Here is a 7,192-nt window from a genome sequence, read left to right on the forward strand (position 1 = left end):
AGACACAAGGTAACTGGTCTATTAACTGGTCTGTGGTAATTATTTCACTCTATATCAAATAGTCATGGTATGCCTTATACACATACAATTTTTATTAAAAAATAAAAAAGTTAAATAAAAAGAAAACACAGGTAAGGGACCCCTGAACAGAGATATGATTAACAAGATCATCCCCACCCACAAGACTTCTGGCAACAAGAGAGACAAACAAAAGGAGTAATGTAATTAATTGCCAAGATAGCAAACATCCAAGTGTTAGAATGATTCACCTTAACCGCAGTATTCAGCGGTAGTGTTCTTAGAAAGTATTAGTTGCTTAACAGACTCTTGTAGAATAATAAATAGAGCCATTGTTCTAGTTTTCCCTCTACAGTTTTTATTTGCTTAAGATGGGTGGTGAAAAATGATCAGTGCTTACTAAAAATGAGGAGCTCTAGAATTTAGAAAGGTTCGGTGACCTGCAAACGCACCATCAAGGAATTAACTGGAGCAGATCTTGAGTATTTGAACACTTCTTCCAAGAGGAGTGAAAAAGCAACCAGAAGACCTCGGAATAACAGAAAACCATGTCATTATCACAGTGTGATTTGGAGGAAGGAGATAGGGATGTAAAGCTCCCTCTCCACAGAGGGAGGGATTGAAGGAAAGCGAAAGAAAATGAATGGCCAAGGGAGGCAGGCTCAGCCCTGCTGTGAAACTCTTTACACTCAGCAGGTGGGCGATCATTTGTAATCACCTCCTCATTGATTTAGACAGTTTCCAGTGGCAATTTAGTGGGAGGAAACTCCTAGGTTTGGGAAGGGAAATTGGAGAAAAGAAAAGCACACACACACACACACACACACACACACACCATTTGATGAAATGGCATTTGTATTGCACATCTTGATTTCAGAAAGCATAAAATGTGGAGTGGTGTCTTAAGATGAAAGAAATGCAGTCCACTGTTCACTTGTCTTTCCGACTCTCGCACACAGCCCTCCCTGTACCTCCCTCAGCTGTCATGAAAAGGACCAAAATAAAAAGGCTGCCATCAAAGGTCAAATATTTTCAGATCGAAATTGAGTACTAAGAGGAGAACCCTAGACATTGTCTTTGGGGAAATTCCAGTCTTGGGGTGTTTAATCAATAAAAATGCCTATGGTATTTTGTCTTGCTAGGATGGTTCATTCTCATTACACAGGGTCACCCCAGTTACTGTCAAATGAAACAGTCACCGGGGTGCCCCCATTTTAAAGGTTAGGAGGGTCCTGCATTACGATATAAAGGTTTCCATGGTATGGACATCCTTTGACACCTAGATTCTCCTGCATTTTAAAAGAGGACCTTCTTTTTTGCAGGTTGTTAACAGTTCAGCAACAGGTCACAGAATAATTGGCCATTCGTGTTTCCCAGCTAAGGGGCCAGTGGTGAATGTGGCTTCTAAGCCAACAGTAGGGCCCCAGCCTAAGCAAATTTGGCCTTAAAAGCAGGTCTTCAAAAAAAAAAGCACAAAAACTACTTCACGCTTGCCAAATACTCTAATGTAAACACTATTCCTTTTTGGAAAGCAAGATAGACCAGAAATAGATCAGAGAACTATTGCTTCTTTTAGTCTCAGTTCTGTCCTGTCAATGAACAGGAAAAAGAGAGGCTCACATCAGAATGTATTGACTGACCAGCCTATTCAGACACTAATGTCATTATCACAGGGATTATACAATAACAAAGGATGTAATCAGAAGTCTTTGGATATACATTTTTTATATAAAAATAAATTTATTTATGTATATAAACATTGATATATACACAAATTCACACTCCTTTGTAAATCACCATTTGTATGTGTTGATACACCTGGAAGAGATTTTAAAGGAAAAATGGGAAAACTATTTTAAAAAGAAGTGTTCTTTTTCACAGATCACTCTGCGACCTAAATCATATACTATATTTCATCCAAAGAAGTATTTTTAAAAGCATTTGAAATGGAAAGGGAAAGAAACAAGCTTTCATTGAGACCAAATTATTTCCTTTTTTCCCCATTTTTAATTTTATATATTTAGCAGACATTTACATAGCATTTACTATGTACCAGGCACTATTCTGAGCACTGTAAATATTAACTTGTTTAATCTCCCAACAACCCTATGAAATAAGTATTATTATTACCCCTATTTAACAGATGAGGACACCGAGTACAGAAAGGGCAAACAACTTGCCCAAGGTCACAGGGCTACTAGTGGTCAAGTTGGAATTTTAGCCCAGCATTCTGTCTGTGAAGTCTGAAGTCTACTCTTGACTGCTGCATCCCCAGGTGAAAATTAAGTTAATCTCACAGAAATCTTCACAAATGAGGAAGCTAAGGCACAGGGAGTTTATATTTACTTCTCTATTTAATTCATTCCAAATTTGAACAAAAACGTGACAAGTTAGGACAATAGTGTTGCAGGAACGGGGACCCCTTCCAGGGCCCGAGAGTGGGCTCTTGTGTAACACTCGGAAATGAATTGTCCGAGGAGACACACGTGCTGACAGTGCAAGAGACTGTATTGGGAAGGGGCGCCCAGGGGGAGAGCAGGAGCGTAAGGGAACCCAGGAGGACTGCTCTGCCACGTGGCTCGCAGTCTCGGGTTTTATGGGAATGGGGTTAGTTTCTGGGTTGTCTCTGGCCAATCATTCTGACTCAGGGTCCTTCCTGGTGGTGCGCGCAACCTCTCAGTCAAGATGGATTCCAGTGAGAAGGATATGCTGGGAGGTTGGGAGGACATGTGGACTGGCGTCTCCTCTCTCCTTTTGACCTTTCCCATATTCTTCGGGTTGGCGGTGGCTTGTTAGTTCTGTGTTCCTTACCAGGACCTCCTGCCGTTAAAATAACTCATGCACATCGTTACTGTCTTTGCCTGGCCAGGGCGGGCGGTTTCAGTCAGTGTTTCCCCTAACAACAGTACTAACAAGGATAGTTTCACATCAAATTTATTTTCTTTCTTTTAAATTTGACCCCAGCTCTCTTCAATATGCCTGTAGTCTCAACTGGCATTTCCCACGTGTACGGTGAGCGGCATGATTCCTTATGGGTATCATCAGATGCTCCTCCAAACCTTTCTGTTCACAGTTAGAACAGCTGAATCAGAGCCTCATTCCCAGTTAAGATTTTAAAAGCATGTTGAAAAGAGTAAACACACATTAACTACCAGTTCATTGTAAAGTGGTGCAAAAATTCCATTGGTAATAAAAGATTTTGTTAGGCACACATAGAATGCATCTGCTATATTATAGCTTGACTAGAATTTAGATAGACTCTCTGGAAGAACACACATAGAAAGTTTGCTGTCATTCGACTGACTTTAAGCTAATAAGTAAGAAGAGGATGATGCTACCAAAGAGATATATTTGTAACATTAAAATAAGGAGACAATATTTTCATTCACACACACATATACATTGTTGAATTTCTAGAGGGAAGTTAAAGCAACAAAGATAAACTCTTCATGGCACTGACCCCGTGTTCATGATTGGCAATAGTGATCTGGGACCACGTTTCATTGTCTTCAATCTGTCCCCTCCTCAAACCCTACTGAGACCAGCATAGTTCGGGTTTTAACCTTTCTCACGTTCCAATCTTGACCCCTCCCCTGTTTAATTTTTACACCAAGGATAGATTGATCTTTTTGGAACACATATAACTTCATGTCACTTTCTGCTTAGAATATTTCTGTGGTTTCTTAGTATCTTGACAACCAAGTCGTAACTCCTTAGAGGAGTATTTGGGCTTTCTACCACTTTATTCCTACCCAACCTCTTACGATTCCCCAAAGCATTCTTTCACACATATATGCGTTGCCATGTACCATTCCCTTACCTTGGACATGGTACCCACCTTCTGCCTTCACCCAATTGTCTGGCCAATTCCCTGTCATCCTTCAAATATCATCTCAAGTGTACTCTGAAGACTTTTTCTGATCTCCCTCCTTGTCTGGCTTAGATGACTCTCTGAAACATCTCATAGCACCATGCTCTTACCTGTATAATTCAGCGAATTATTTGTTCTTTTGGAAAATTTTTTTAAAATAAATTATTCATTTACTTTTGGCTGCATTGGGTCTTCATTGCTGCATGTGGGCTTTCTCTAGTTGCAGCGAGAGGGACTACTCTTCATTGTAGTATGCAGTCTTCTCACTGTGGTGGCTTCTCTTGTTGCAGAGCACACAGGCTCTAGGCACATGGGCTTCAGCAGTTGTGGCTCACGGGCTCTAGAGTGCAGGCTCAGTAGTTGTGATGCATGGGCTTAGTTGCTCCACAGCATGTGGGATCTTCCTAGACCAGGGCTCGAACCCGTGTCCCCTGCATTGGCAGGTGGATTCTTAACCACTGTGCCACCAGAGAAGTCCCTGGAAACTACTAAAAACCTACAATTATGTGACTAAGTGTCTGTGCTCTCCAATAAATGTGAACACTTGGAAGGCAGACAGAATTTAAAGTTTTTATCTTTCAATACCCAGCAACTGGCAGAGTGCCTGACACACTGATCACTAAGTGCTGAAAAAATGGCTAAATTTCTAGAAGCCACATATACATAAGAAAATGTTATACAACCAAAGAAACACATTGAATTATATATAATATGCTATTTAAGGTTGTTGAGGGGGAACAGTTTACTTATAACAGTTACTGTGAGCAAGTAACATACACAGCAATAACATACTCCTTTTTGATATTAGTATTCACAAGTATCCAGAATAAATAAAAACTTAAATGTGTGTACATCTAAAACTGCATTAATAACATATGAATAAATTATTACAAATCTCAAAATACTTAGTGATTTTCTCCCAGAAGTTCCATTCCTCTTCTGCATTACATATTTAAGTACTTTCAAGGACATGAATTTTTTTATGGACTTGATTTTTTTAGAGCAGTTTAGATTCACAGGAGAATTGAGCAGAAGACTTCCCATGCAGGGGACCTTCAAGATGGCGGAGGAGTAAGATGCGGAGATCACCTTCCTCCCTACAAATACATCAAAAATACACCTACACGTGGAACAACTCCTACTGAACACCTGCTGAACGCTGGCAGAAGACCTCAGAGCTCCCAAAAGGCAAGAAACTCCCCCACGTACCTGGGTAGGGCAAAAGAAAAAACAGAGACAAAGGAATAAGGATGGGACCTGCACCTCTGGGAGGGAGCTGTAAAAGAGGAAAAGTTTCCACACACTAAGAAGCCCCTTCACTGGCAGAGAGGGGACATGGGCAGGGAGGAAGCTTTGGAGCCGCGGAGGAGAGCGCGGCAACAGGGGTGCGGAGGGCAAAGCGGAGAGATTCCTGCACAGAGGATCACTGCCGACCAGCACTCACCAGCCTGAGAGGCTTTTCTGCTCACCCGCGGGGGCGGGTGGGGGCTGGGAGCTGAGGCTTGGGCTTCAGAGGTCAGATCCCAGGGAGAGGACTGGGGTTGGCTGCGTGAACACAGCCTAAAGGGGGCTAGTGCACCACGGCTAGCCGGGAGGGAGTCCAGGAAAAACTCTGGACCTGCTAAGAGGCAAGAGACCATCGTTTCGGGGTGCACGAGGAGAGGGGATTCCTTCCCTGTCTGCCCACAGAAGGCAGAGCACCACCTGAACAAACTCCAGAGACTGGAGCGAGCCGTGGCTATCAGTTCGGACACCAGAGACAGGCGTGAAGTGCTAAGGCTGCTATTGCATCCACCAAGAATCCTGTGTGCAAGCACAGGTCACAATTCACACGCGCCCCCCACCCCCCGCCCCGGGAGTCTGTGCAGCCCACCACTGCCAGGGTCCCATCGTCCAGGGACAACTTCCCCAGGAGAACACACGGCGTGTCTCAGGCTGTTGCAACATCATGCCGGCCTCTGCCACTGCAGGCTCATACCGCATTCCAGTTATAACTACCCCTCCCTCGCCCGCCCTGAGTGAGCCAGAGTCCCCTAATCAGCCATGCTTTAACCCCGTCCAGTCTGGGTGAGAACAGATGTCTGAAGGTGACACACATGCAGAGGAGGAGCCGAAACCAAAGCTGAACCCCAGGAACTGTGCGAACAAAGAAGAGAAAGGGAAATTTCTCCATGAAGCCACAGGAACAGCGGATTGAATTCCCATGATCAACTTGAGGTACCCTGTATCTGTGGAATACCTCAGTAGACAATGAATCAACCCAAAATTGAGGTGGTGGACGTTGGGAGCAACTGTAGACTTGGGGTTTGCTGTCTGCGACTGGATTCTTTCTATTTTTTTAATGTTTATCTTAGTATAGTTTTTAGCGATTGTTATCGTTGGTGGATCTGTTTATTGGTTTGATGGCTCTCTTCTTTTTTTTTACTTATTACTTTTTGATTATTTATTTTAATTTTTTTCTATTTTAATTATGTTGTTGTATTTATTTTTATTTATTTTATTTTTCATTTTTTCTCTTTCTTTTTTTCTCCCTTTTCTTCTGAGCCATGTGGCTGACAAGGTCTTGGTGCTCTGGCCTGGTGTCAGGTCTGAGGGTCTGAGCTGGGAGAGACAAGTTAAGGACACTAGACCACCAGAGAGCTCCTGGCCCCATATAATATCAATTGAGGAGAGCTCTCCCAGTGATTTCCTCCTCAATGCTAAGACCCAGCTCCACCCAACAGCCAGCAAGATAGAGTGCCAGATGCCCCATGCCAAACAATTAGCAAAACAGGAAAACAACCCCACCCATTAGCAGAGAGGCTGCCTAAAATCGTAATAAGCTCACAGATAACCCAAAACGCACCACTGGACACAGCCCTGTCCAGCAGAAAGACAAGATCCAGCCCCACCCACCAGAACACAGGCACCCATCCCCTCAACCAGGAAGCCTACACAACCAACTGGACCAATCTTACCCATTGGGGACAGACACCAAAAACAAAGGGAGCTACAAACCTGCAGCCTGCAAAAAGGAGATCCCAAACACAGGAAGCAAAATGAGAAGACAGAGAAACACACAGCAGATGAAGGAGCAAGGTAAAACACCCATCAGTGCTTTCTCTTCAAACTGTATTTTCTTGTAGTATGTCTTGCAATTTTTCCTTTATATTTGAACTTGATATATTGGGTAAAATAAATTGCTGAAAATAAGCCATAATTAGTGATGGTAAGATGTTGAGGGAGGGAACACAGTCTACAGTCTAATGATTAGGTCTCAATATTTTAGTGGGCCAGTGCCCTTGACCTGTGAACTTCACACAT

The sequence above is a fragment of the Grampus griseus genome (genome assembly GCF_964374135.1).
Source record: "Grampus griseus genome assembly, chromosome: 17".
Taxonomy (NCBI): domain Eukaryota; kingdom Metazoa; phylum Chordata; class Mammalia; order Artiodactyla; family Delphinidae; genus Grampus; species Grampus griseus.